Genomic DNA, 13,800 nt, shown 5'->3' with positions numbered 1-13,800 from the left:
CGGCGAAGTCTTAACCACTGGACCGCCAGGGAAGTCCCTAAGTCTAGGCTTTTAAACAGTATAATCATTCAATCAACTGCAGTTCTTGGTCTTCATTCAAACAGCTGTGACTTAGATGTGCATTTGTCTGTCACACAGGAACCATATTCCTAAACTAACCAATTGAGTTGTTTCAGACATTTGTATAACCCTCAGTTTTTCCCTCTATATATGTCAGTGACCCAGGAGGAAAAGGAGCTTCCTCTCCTTCTGGGCTCCTTAATCCCAGTGAGCGTAAAAGGTGAGGTGAGTGGGGAACTGACCAGGAAAGTCAGTAATAAGGCTCCTCGTTTATAGTATCTGTAGAATGAGGGTCCTGTACTTTTAAATCTCTAAGGTTTATTCCTTGTGATTAAGGCAAGGTTTTCAAAATAACCCAATGCCTTCTCTCCCCCCATCCCTCTCCAAGGCCAGAGATAGCAAGAAAGAGAAGCATGGACTTGAAAGGCAGACCTCTCCCTATCCAACCATTGATTCATCCTCACTCTCCCCAGATCAATGCTTGGAGCGATTTCTGAGTGACAGCTCACAGAGACAGCATTTTACATTTAAGCTATTTGGGTTTTGAAGCCATTTAAGTTTGTCAAAACAATGCCACCCCCTGCTGTGTCTCTGGCATGATAATAGGGCTGAGCAGGCCAAATCTTGACTCAGCTTGCCTGTGACCATTTGAACGTTTGGGGATAAAAGGAGAGAGAGAGAGGGAGAGAGGGGGAGGGAGTTCTTTTTTCTTTTCTTTTCTTTCTTTTTAAAATTCTTAACAAATACAGGGAATTTTTGGTCCAGTTTCCCCTCTGATTCAATGCCATGCACCAGTAAATATGGATCTAAGTAGAGCCCAGTTTATCTTGGAGTATTAAGAATTTAGCGAAGCAAAGAAAATTCACTCTCAGGGTTTAGAGGAAGTTGAAGAATGTACGTTTACCTCTATCATGGTGGGGACCCTAAATGCCTTATTCACTGGTGTATTCCACAGATTTTCCTGGTGCCTGAGGTGTGGTAGATGCTCAAAAAATATTTGTCGAAGGAATCAACGTTTTTACCAACACCAGCTCTACCACCCGCCCTCCACAATGCCATACGGGCTTTCTCCCCATTAGTCCATTCCTGGTGGTGTTGTCATTCATGCCACTGCCTTGTGTTTCTAGGGAGCTGCTTTGAATGATCCATCTTCATCTCATATCTGAGTAGTTTTCTATCTTGCAGTTGAAACCATTTGTTTGTCAACCCTATATTTGTATGGAGGGATTCTTTGGGTCAAGCTTCCAATTAGTGACAGGAATGCAAAGATAAGATAAGAGACATATGGCAGAGGCCCTTGAAGAGATGACAGTTTGGTAGAGGAGACAGGGATATGGACATTTAAAATCAAGGGAGTGAGCCTGGGCAGGGATGAGTAAAGATGGAAACAGGAAAAAGAGGACAAATCCTCAAGGCAACCTCATCAAAGGGTTTAGAGAAATGAGAGCTGTCTGGTTTGTGGGGTTTGGAAGTTAAGAGTGTGGACCTGTGAAAGAACTATAAAAGGAATGGCTTTGGAGTTGGGTATGTGTGTTGCCTAGAAACAAGCTAATTAGGACCAGGATCACTCCCCATTTGCACAACCAAAGGGGCTGCACCCAAACTCAGCTCCCCACAGAACTGATGGTTTCCTTCATCTGATAAGGAGAACTCTAACTTTCTATGGACCCCAAGTTCAAGTGCAGGGTAGCTAGTATCCCAGACTATTCCTATAAGTGGTTGGCACCCCACGTTTGGACTAATGGCACAAAGTAGCCTGTGTGTTCCTCTACCAAGGCTGTTTTCTCACTTTTGCCCTATAAATGGGAGAAGAGCAGGGGGCAATTTTTCCCTGCTGGAAATCACACCTTAGCTGTGGGCCCCTCAGTGGCTTCTCTCTGTGGGGTATGGAAGCACTAGATATGTAAGTTTTCCATTTCCCCAGTAAAGCCTATTTCTTAACCCACAGCCAGTTGAACCCAAACCCTGATGCACAATAGGCAGAGACCAGGAAGAGGTTCCCTTTCCATGATATGGGCTTGGGGAACATACAGAGGTAGGCAGGAAGGGCATCCCAGAGTGAGCAGGACACAAACCAGAAGAAATGGGGAATATGGTAAAAAAGAGGGGACAGCATGTGCTGGGAGTCTTGGGAAGTAGGCCAGTAGGGTGGCTGGAACCTCTTCATGCAGGGCCTTTGTGCAGACAGCTGCTGTCTCTGCCTGCCTTCGTCCTTTTTTTTCTGGTAGCAGTACATCAATATTTCTTTGGGGAAACCTGCTTCCCCATAGCATGCAGACTGGCGGGCCTGTCAGTCCTGACACACACTGGGCAGGAGAGAGATGACCTACACCATAAGAGTCTCTCAGGGATTTCAATCCATGAGCAGAATGACACAGAGACTGAAAACCATTGCACCAACTCACCAGATGGTGTCCCCAGGGAGTGAGTTCATGTTCATTTCTGCCCTGGATCTCAGAGCTGCCTTTGCCGGCCCTGTCCAAGGTCTCAGCCCTTTTTTGTTTTGTTTTGTTTTGTTTTTTACTCTGTCAGCCCCACAGTCTTCCATTAGGCCCGCTTTGGGCCTGAGTTAGCCGTTAGCCTGAGTCAGTCTGGGCTTGCAAACAAAGAGCCTTAACAAACAGCCTTGAACACCAGGCTGAGGCAAAAGAACTGCAGCCCAGGACCCGAGTAGTGTCAGAATCCGTGCCCTCCATCTGTACAGTGCTGGGCAGTTCCCTCACATGGTCCCCCTAAAGTGGCACAGTTGGAGCATTTTACCCACCCTAGAGACACTAAAAGTTGTGATTCAGAGATTCAGGTAGACCTCCCAGCCTACCACTGTGACTGCAGCCTCCTGTTGGGGAAGTTCAATTAGCGAGAGATGTGTTGGTGATCAGGCATGGCTCTCTATCTTCCCAACTCCAAGCTGCTGGTGAAACTTGGTAAAGAAATTAAAGTTCTGTGTGAGTGTGTAAATGTACGCGGAAGTGTCCTTGGATAGTATTCCAAGAAGCTGTGCAATTTGTTTGTCATTGCCATTTACAAACATTGATCTTACTGATAAAATTCAAACCTGCCACATCCTCTCCTGGAGCTCTGCCTGGCATCAGGCTTGCCCTGACTCTGCTCTGTGCCTTTCTGGGTACAGTCCTGAGGGTGGGGAGATATTTGATGTGGTCCTAGGAGGAGGCCCTCCTGAGCAAAAGCCTTCAATCTTCAGGTTCACCTGTCTAGAGACAGTGACCTGTACTTGCCTATACCCTCCTCAGATTTTACTCCCCTGAGTAGAAAGAAGGGCACCCAGAATCCCAGGTGCCCATTGTTACTCAGCCATAGAAAAGGAAATACTGCCATTAACAGCCACATGGATGGACCTAGAGAATATGCTTAGTGAAATAAGTCAGACAGAGAAAGACAAATACTGTACGATATCACTTCCATGTGGAATCTAAAAAATAATACAAATGAATGTATATGCAAAACCGAAACAGACTCAACTATATAGAAAACAGACTTGTGGTTACCAAAGGGGAGAGAGAAGGAGGAAGGGACAAATTAAGGGTATGGGATTAACAGGTACAAACTACTATATATAAAATAGATAAGCAACAGAGATATATACTATATAGCACAGGGAATTATACCCATTATCTTGTAATAAATTTTAATGGAATATAATTTGAAAAATACTGAATCACTATGCTGTACACCTAAAACTAACACAATAGTGTAAATCAACTATACTTCAATTTAATAAAAAAGAAAAAAGGAACCATATTTGGAGTTTCAGAAGCTCAGGAAGTGTTAATTCCAAAACTCTTGAGAAAATTGAGCAGATACTGGGGCTTGATTGCTGGGGCTCTTACTCCTTGGTATTGTGTGTAATCAGCAACAGGGGCCTTTTTCCTGACCACAGTGGTTTTTGCTGTCAAGCATAGTTGTCTTGGAGCCTGCTGTCATCTTATCAACCATGCATTCTGTGTGAAGCATACTGGGTAAGGAAATTAAATCCAGGTGAAGGAAGGCAACTCAGGACTCTTTTATCATCCTAGAATCTCAGAGCCAGAAGCAATTTTAAAGGTCATCTCTTTCAAACCTTCATCTGATCCCCTCAAATTAAAAAACATACATACATGGGTACAGATATACTGAAAGCTTCCAGGCACGGTACCAAGTATTTTATATGGATTCTCTCATTAATAGACTTTGAATCCATTCAACCCTCTGTAATAGCCACCAGTATTCTCTCCACTGTACAGACTGGGAACCTGAAGCCCCGAAGTGTCCATATTTCACTCCAGGTCATGCAGTGAGTAGGTAGCAGAACTTCTTCAGAGATGGTGGCCTGGCAGGTCTCAGCCAAACCTTACTTGTAGGTGTGTTTTTTTAATTTTCCAGTATATTGTCAGTAATATAAAATAGGGAGTTTGACATTAAAAGTATCCAGATTTCCAACTTTGCCTGAGAAGTCAGAAGAGCTGGGCACACTGGGCTGTGTGGCACATTTCTACAAGGCAAGCGTGGGCTGCAGCTGAGAAACCATCATTCCTTCGGACACGAATCAGATCACGTTAGCAGCAGGCTTCGACTTTCCAGTGGCTCCTGACCACACTTGGAGTAAAATCCAAAGTCCTCATAATAGCCCGCGGGGCCCACGGGCCCAACCCCTGCCATCTGCTACGCCCTCATCCTGTCTACTCCCTGTGCTCCCACACTCCAGGGCTCTCTCCAGTGCTTGGACTTTAAAAGCTCTCTCCTCAGGGTCTTTGCCCTCGCTGTTGGCTCCATCCAGAAAGCTGTTCCTTCTACTCTTCTCATTTCTGACTTGTGCTCAGTCTTTAGCTTGAATGTTATTTCCCCAGGGAGGCTTTCTTGACCCCGTGGTAGGCAGAATAATGCCTGCTCCCCCCACCCCACACAAGATGTCCACATCCCAATCCCTGGAACCCGTCAACACGTTACCTGACACGACAAAAGGGACTTTGCAGGTGTGATTAAGGATCTTTTTTTTTTCTTTTGGCCACGCTGAGTGCCTTGCAGGGTCTTAGTTCCCCAACCAAGGATTGAACCTGGGCCCTCGGCAGTGAAAGCGCAGGGTCCTAACCATTGGACCACCAGGGAATTCCCTGATTAAGGATCTTGAGATGGGGAGATTATCCTGGATTATTTTGGTGGGCGCACACAGAGATTGGCCTGTTTCCAGGAAAGGGTCCTGAGCCAAGGAAGGTGGGTAACCTCTAGAAGCTGGTAAAGCAAGGAAACATTCTCCCCTAGCACCTCCAGAAGGAAAGTAGCCCCCAGACACCTTGACCTTAGCTCTGTGAGACTGATTTAGAACTTCACATCCATAACCGTAAGAGAGTACATTTGTGTTGTTTTCAGCCACTGTTTGCATTGATTTGTTATATCAGCAACAGGAAACCTGTACAACCACTTATTCTAAGATACTCCCTTCCCCTTCATTAGTCTCCAGCTTAGGCCTTTGTTAATGTCCTTCCATGAATTTATCACAACTTGAAATTACTTTGATTGTTTGCTTAGTTTTGGTGCCTTTGGCTGCTAGCCCAAAGTCCCAAGAGGACAGTGTCTAGCACATTCTAGGAGCTTGACAGATATTTACTGAAAGACTACATTGGTTATTGAATAATTGGCCTCATTATCCATCCCAGGTGCCTTCATCTGAGCACACTGAGATTGTAAATGTCCCTATTTAATGGTGGAACTTAGGATCGAACTCAGCCAGGTACAAGTGTTTCTCTGAAGCATAAGAAATAATCAGAGTTTTAAGGAAATTAGGTAGCAAGCCCAATGACAAAACAGGCAATGAGCCCAATATAAATTCATTTTCTGTTTCCTACATCCTTGCTACTCTCAGCATCACCTGGGAACTTGCTAGAAATGCAGACTATCAGGCCTCGCCTGAGACCTACTGAATTAGAATCTGCATTTTAACAAGATGCCCAGGAAATCCACATGCATACTAAAGATTCGAAAAGCTGCACTGCGTAATTGGTTGGGGGGGGCACTTTTCTGAAGGACAGGCTACAGGTATGTTTGCCACAGGCAAGTACAATAAGCATTAGCTACCCCATCACAGCATGAGCGAGCCCATGAGCCAACAGCCCTTTGCTGCCACATTCCATCACCTGCCCCATGTGCTGAATTCTCTGACTCTGCTGATGAAACTCTCAGTCCCATCTCTCCACCCCGAGCCACCTGCCGAGTCTGTGGAGACAGGCAGACAGATCCTGAGTTTTTACCCACAAGCCCAATGAGAACCAGGCCTAATCAGGGGAAGAAGCCCTTCCCACCAATGCTGGCGATGGTGGGGTCTGGCTTTGTTGAATCCTGCCCTGCATGATTGTTCCAGGGAGTGAAAGAAGCTAGAAACTACCGAGGGCCTCTGGGCAGCTGGGTCTGCAGTTGGAGACAGTAAAAATATCAGTAATTGCCAAGAGTTGGGTGGGGGAGAATAAATGGGTGGAGTGCAGGGGATTCTTAGGGCAGTGAAACTCTCCTTTTGATACTGTAATAGTGGATACATGTCATTATATGTTTGTCAAAACCCATAGAATGTACAACACCAAGAGTGAACCCTGAGGTAAACTATGGACTATAGTTAGTAACCATGTATCAATATTGGCTCATCAAATGTACCACACCAATGCAAGATGCTAATAATAGGCGAAACTGTTGGGGGAGGGACAAAGATAATGAGGCATATGGGAACTCTCTATACTTGGCACTCCCATTTTTCTATAAGCCTAAAACTACGCGAAAAAGTAAAGTCTATTAAAAGTAGTAATGAAAGAGGGGGGAAATGCAGACCACTTCAGTTTAGATCTGGGTTAGGCACTTAAAAACTGGGAGATCTTAGGCAGGTTGTTTAATTCTCAGCCTCAGTTTACTCAGCTGTAATATGAGGCTGTTAATACCCAACTCACAGGGCTGTTGTGAAAGACAAATCAATGCATGAAGTGCCTAGCATAGTTCCTGGCATCATGTAGTAAGCACACAAAAAGTGTTAGGCTTGGAGACTGGGCAGTAGAGGTGTTGTTTGTTTTCTGTAAACACTCGAGAAGCCTTGGAAATTTCATATGCTGGGAAGCTGCTGTTCAGAATTCCCCTTCAGTAGTCTTCAAATGGCAGCTCCCTACAGAATGGATTGTCATACAGAGAAGTTAGAGGAAGGAAGATAAGTTAGGACATTATTCCAAAAGGACGTGGCAGTGGAGGTGGAAGAGAGGTAGTGATAGTGGAGGTGTTGATCAACGGTGGACATGGAAAGGGGCTTTGGGAGGGGAACAGGGTGCCTTGTATGAAGACTGGAAGTGTGAGTGTGGAGGCAGCCCGCACTGGAATCTTCAACTGGTGAAAGAACTGGCTGGATTCCTGAGATTGTTTACCTCTTACTCTCTGGCCGAAGGCAGTCCTCCTGTCTGACGGCTGTCAAACAATCTTACATAATCTCCTCGCTCTAAAGCAGAAAGAGGATTTTTACGCAGAAATTTACCTGCCAGTTGCACTGCTGCCTTGACATTTTAAGTGGTACCTGCCCTTCTGTGTCGGACATTTCCCGCAAATGAGAAAGTGACAAGCTTCCCTAATGGGCATTCAGCGTTCAACCCAGTGAGAACCCTGCTAGGGATGGGGAAATGTGGTGCCTGCAGAGACAACGGGCGCACCAGCAGCAAACGAATTCTGAGCAATTATCTTGGTGCCCTCCCACCCAGTCTCCCATGCTCAGCCAAGCAAAGGCTTCAGAAGGAGGGCTGAGTGGATGGGCGCCTCCTCCCCGCCTCCTGCTGAGCCACCAGAGCAAAATGCAGCAGGCAAATAGAACTGCCTTGCAATCGGCACGGCCGAGCTTCAGGGAACACAAATGCTGGCCTCTTAGATTTAAAAATAGGTGAAAAAACATATTGGCATCAGACTCTCATAGGAGAGAGAACCGTAAATGTCATGGCGCCCCATCTCGCCGTCCTGTGATTGAATCCCTCTGTGACTTTGTTGCCGTGGACTTCCCTGGCTATGACTCAAGCTTACATCCAATGATAGGGGGCCGACCCCTGAACCAAGGCTACCTGGCCCATTGGAGGATTTAGAGCCGATCCACTAATTTAACTGGAGAATTCAAAACCCAGATGAGAAATTTTGCTTGCCCTAAGTCACCCAGTGAGCTGGAGGCTGACCTTCCTGGGTCTTCTAGAATGCAGTCTTTTTTTCTCCCCCCCCCGCCCCCGACCAGGGATCGAACCCGTGCCCCCTACAGTGGAAGTGCCGCGTCTTAACCGCTGGACCGCCAGGGAAGTCCCCTAGAATGCAGTCTTGAGCACGTTCACTAGGCCTAACATAGTAGCTAAAAGGTGGGTTATGAGGTCAAAACTCAGCCTCTGCCCTGGGTCAAGCCATTTTTCTTTTCAACTTCCAGTTTTCTTGACTAAAATATCAGGGCAATAATAGTACCTAACTTACTGGGTTGTTGTAAGGATTAAATGATAAAATTGATACTGAGTACTTGGCCTGGCATATAGCAAGTATACAGTACTAATAGCTGCTAAATATAATTAATACTGATTCTTCTTATGTTTACCTACAATTCCAGTTGAACGTTAGAAAGTCATATTTACCATCCTGACTCTTTACTGCTCATCATTTGGTTCCGTTTGGACCCCAGCGTCTCAGAGAGTCAAGATGGCTGTGAACTTCCAAGAAGACATGCTGTCAGGAAACAGCCCAGGATAGACAGGGGCGTCCCCTCTTTACCGATCTTTGCAGTCCTGCACCCCACCCCCCAACCACTCATCTCTTTGAGATTGAGATCTGTGCACATTGCAACCTTTGAGATCTCCTCTGAGATTTCCATAAGAATACCAGTTATCAACACCTCGGATAGTGTACAAGTGATTCCGCATCTCTAGATATCAGGGAGGTGTCAATTCTTTGACACAATGCCAGCGTGGCTAAGATATTTGGGAGCCAAAGATTTCCCCCCTACCCCCGAGACCAAATTCTAAGGGAAATTGTGCAGACAAGGGAATAAAATAAACAAACCAAGAATAAAACCTCCCAGATATATAGCTTTCATTCTCCTCTTTCCACAGAAAACCCACTGCTTATTAAAAGTTTGAGATGGAAAAACAAAGTTGGTAGCCATTTCAAAGAAAGTGATTGGAACAAAGTAGGCACATTTCGTGGGACAGGCTGATCTGCCAGCTCCATCTCTATGGCACTGTTACAATTACAGCTATTCTTGTGGATGCAATTCATTATGGACCCATTATTCCCAAGAAGCAGAGAAGAGCAAAAATCAAAGATTTATCATCTGGCTGTGGTACGTAGAACACAGCAGGCTGCCTGCTGGGCACATGCCGGGTGGCAATCAAAAACCAGAGATCAGGGACAAATATACACTCCACTGAGCTCCTGCATCCACCCAGATGAAATGATACCATTTGCAACAAAGAAAGAAGGCTGTTGGCCTTCTGGGCAATTTCCAGTCAGCTGGCCAACAGAGGAGAAGCTGCTGCTTGCAGAGAGAGGGGGATACTACCCTCACTCCCAGAGCTCAGAGGAAGGAGGACCATTACCAGTGTGGAGCTCCCACTCTGGGCCAGCGCTGTGCTAGACATCTTACATGTGTGGGAGAGGTACTGTTAAACCTTATTTAGCAGAGGACAAACCTGAGGCTGAGAGAGGTTCTTTAGGACTCTTTCGGTGACAGAAACCCAACTATGACCAGCTTAAATAAAAAAGGGAAGATATTGGCTCAAGTAACTAAAAGGTCTAGGGGTAAGTTGGTCTTCAAGTTCAGCTGGATAGAGGGGCTCAAAGATGACACTGTCCATCTCCTGCCTTGGCTTTTCCTTTCCCTCTGTGTTGCCGTCACCCCAGACAGGATTTTCCTCTTGGTTTCAAGATGGAGGCTACAAACTCCTGGCTTCATTCTTCTAGTCTGGCAATGTCAATAGAGAAAGAACTTCTCTTCCTTAACAGTTCTAGTAAAAGTCCCAGAAATGACACCCACTGGTCTGTCATGGGTCACGTGCCCGTCTCTAATGCAAGCCCTGTGGTCACTGTAGGTCAAGTCTGTCCGACTTGAAGTTAGTGTTCTTGACTATGTGCAAAAATCTTTAGGAACCTCCGTTCTTGCCGGGAGATGAAGGAAAGTTTTTTTTGGAGAAGGTAGCATTTGAGGAATGCATCAGTCAGAAATTTGGGGCTGTAAATGACAGAGATCCCACTCATACTGGCTTAAACAGAAGTAGAGGATTTTTTTTTTCTGTCTTATGTAACCAAAAAAAAACCCAGGGAGAGATGGAACTGTAGGCACAGGCTGATCCAGGGACCCGTGTCGGCAGGACTCACTCTCCGTCTCTTGGTCCTTCTCTTTTCTGTGGGAGCTGTGTGAGCACTCGAGGCTGACCTTCTCCTGGCTTAGCCACCCTGCTGGAAAAAGAGCATTATTGTTTCAGGAATTTCAACAGAAATCCCAGATCTGAGGCTTATTAGACCATTTGAGCCATGTGCCCATCGTGGTAGCCAGAGATACACTGATTGACAGTCCTGCAGTCAGAGGAGCAGGTAGACTAACTTCACCAGAATCATCTAACTTAGAATGAAGGAGGATGTTTATCACTATAAAAGCAGGTTGTTAGCACCAACAGAAGGGGTAAGAGATTAGACTGATAAGACCCATCGGTGGCTGCATTAGGTATCTATTGTGTTTAAGAAACCACCTGAAAAGTGTTACTTAAAACAACAACTATTTATTTAGTACAGGATTTTGTGGTTGGCAGTTTGGGCTCACTCATGCATCTGTGAACAGACACACGGTCTGCTTGGGACTGACTGGTCTAGGGCCCTTGGTTGAGCCATCATTTCTGATTCACAAGGTCTCTCAGCTTCCAGCAGGCTAGCCCCGGCTCATTCACACAGAAGCAGAAAAGGTTTCCAAGAGAAACAAAAAGAGTACAAGCACTTTTCAGGCCTTTGCTTGCATCCCATTTGGTAATATCCCATTGGCCAAAACAAATCACATGGCTGAACCCAGAGTCAGAATGGGAGGGCACGCAGAGTTATAGGTGAGGGGGCGTGGATTCAAGGAGGGGAAGAATTTGTGGCCTTTTTTGCAGTCTTCCACTATGGCCATTTCAAACAGCATCAGAATAGTCTCTGCCACATAATAGACACACCAAGCAAATAAGCTCTTGTCTAATAAGTGACGTGATTAGGATGAGGAAAGAGCAAGGAAGGCCTTCAGGCAGAGGAAATAGCATCAGCAAAGGCCCAGAGATAGTAAATAGGGGTTCATTTGCAGTGAGCATGTATGCTGTGGTTAAAACATGGAATAGAAGAAGCAGTGGCGCTTATGGGCCATATCAGGGTAAGCCGCCTTGGGTGCTGAGTTTAGGGTTTGGACTCTATTCTGTATGTTTGGGGCAGTTGTTGAAGGTGTTTGAGCAGTGACATGATTCATCTAGCAAGTCCAAAGCAGGGTTTTGAAGGGTAGCTGTAGGTGGGGGACTCCTCTGGCAGACAAAATCCTGGGGAAGGGGGAGGAACAGTGACATCCTTGAAGGCACAGAGACAGAGCAGCTGCAGCGTCCACTGTGCTCCAGTGGGCACCACAACTGAGTTTCGAGCTCATTTCGCCTTGGCATATCCCAGATAGTGAGCTTCCTCCTGCCTCCCTCAGGCTGTGAGAACTTGGAGACGCTCTGTATCCTGAGTGCCAGACAAACGCTGCTTGCTTCCCATATCACCTTGTATGCAGCCACCCCCAATACCTGGGATCAACTGGCTGTTGATCCTCCCACCCCAGATGTTTCTTAGTGGGTTTTTAGTGCACTAGAGCCTCCTTGGGAGTGAGATTTCAGCTCTAAGTTCCCAGCTACTGCTCCGTCCTGAAATCCAAACTTCCAATCACAGCTAACTTGTTCCTGGCTTTGCCAGCCCCTCCCATGTGATACCGGCAAATACCAAAGACCTGAGACCCAATTAAGCATGGAGTTTCTGTGCAGAGCCTCCCCAAGCCCAGTCACAAGCGCAGCAGGCTTTGAAACTGGCTGTGATGGATTGTTACTGTCTCCTGATTTGCCTAAACATGCGTCTCGCCTCTCAGTGCTTTGCAGTGTGGACCTTTTATTTGTTTGCGTGTTTTAGCAAACGAAATAAATGTTGGCCTGTGGCTAACAAAAACAAACCCACAGGCCACGTGGTTGTCTTTTGAGAAATAATAAGCCTCACGTTCCTATACCCAAACGATATCCCACAGCAATCCTCACAGCAGCGCTGCAGGTTAACCATGGCATGGGCTTCGTCCACAGACCCCAGCTCACTGAGGCTGGACGTGGCTCCTGCAGCTTTCAGGGGCAGGATTCGGAGACTGCAGGCGTCTGGATTGCTGCCGTGGCTCATTCATACCCAATTTCCCCCTAATGGTGTCCTCTGGGAAGGAAGGCAAGAATCACAGCATATAGTGTAAGGCCTCGTTCTAACCACTCTGTGTATATTTTAACTCATTCAGTCTTCCCAAGCCCCCTTTGAAGAAACTGAGGCACAGAGAGGCTTGAGGATCTGCTAAAATTCACACAGCTTTGATGATAATGCTTTCTTCATAACTACATATTCAAACTTAAACAAAACTGAAGCTAAAAATAAATAAGTGAATTTTTTTACTTTTAATAAAATGAGTTTATGCAAATGGAAAATTTGAATATCTTTTACTGGAAAGAGCAGGGGAAAGCTCAAGCATGACCTTTGCATTAGACCTTCAAGACCCCACCCACCGGCCTCCCCTCTCTACCACTGCAGAAGTGTAGATTCCCTACTTTGGGGACCCCCAGAGGTCACCCACACCTATTCCTATCACATCACTTCTAAGGTAAATAACACTCATAACTGTTCATGTTTCTTTCTTTCTCAGAAGACGTGAGCTCATCAGCATTTAGTACAGCACCCGGCACATAGCAGATTCTCAACACTTGGTTGAAGACCAAGACTTAGAAGGGTCCCTAGTCTAGCCAGAACTCATAATTGCAAATGACTATGAGTAAGTCATTGCCTGGCCTGTGCCTCCATTTTTCCATAAGGAAAATTTTAGACGGCAGGTACTACTGATTAATTTCGAGTGGTGGTAAACTCAGAGACATTATATCTATGGAATCCTGAGCTCAGAAGCCAAAGACTGAGAAGAGCATGTGTGCTAGGCTGCACATGGGAACCAGACTGCCTGGCGCCCCCGCGCATCACTGGTTCTGCGTCTGGAAGTGAAGGCCCTCCCTCAGTGCTCATGCTGTGGGTCTGTGGCTGCCACCTGCGGCAGGGAGGTGTGATTGAGTTCGCAATGGCGCTCCCCTGAATCACTGCATCATCCAAAGGCTGCCAGGTGACAGCTGGCATCTTTGGCTCATAGTGGACCAGGCAGTGTGTGCTGCTCCAGGCACCCAGCTGTCTCTCTTAGGGAAGGACTGGTGAGGATTGCCTTCCTCCTGCTGGGTGTATTGGCTGGTAACACTGGGCAGGTGGGTTGGGGGTCATCAATGACACTGCCTTAAAGATGGTCATATCTCCAACATGGGAGCTGGGGGTTAGGGTGGGCGAGGCAATCACCTGGATTCCTGACATCCTCATCTGAGGTCTTCTGCTGCCCGGTGCCTTCTGGGTAACCTCCAAACAACTGATTTTAAGTCCCAGTTCCTTCCTCTGCTACGTGAGGCATGGTATCTGATTTCTCTGAGCCATGGGTTCCTCAGT

The 13,800-nt window shown here is 46.3% G+C and overlaps 1 long non-coding RNA gene across 1 annotated transcript in view; it reads left to right on the top strand.

The window, feature by feature from the left end:
• Positions 1–13,800, top strand: part of LOC112409822 (uncharacterized) — a 34,912-nt gene that overhangs the window by 14,515 nt on the left and 6,597 nt on the right. The gene's annotated exons all lie outside the window — the stretch shown is intronic.

The sequence above is a fragment of the Neophocaena asiaeorientalis genome, unplaced genomic scaffold, assembly GCF_003031525.2.
Source record: "Neophocaena asiaeorientalis asiaeorientalis breed wild unplaced genomic scaffold, Neophocaena_asiaeorientalis_V1.1 scaffold336, whole genome shotgun sequence".
Classification (NCBI taxonomy): domain Eukaryota; kingdom Metazoa; phylum Chordata; class Mammalia; order Artiodactyla; family Phocoenidae; genus Neophocaena; species Neophocaena asiaeorientalis.
This window is presented reverse-complemented; position numbering and strand designations above follow the sequence as displayed.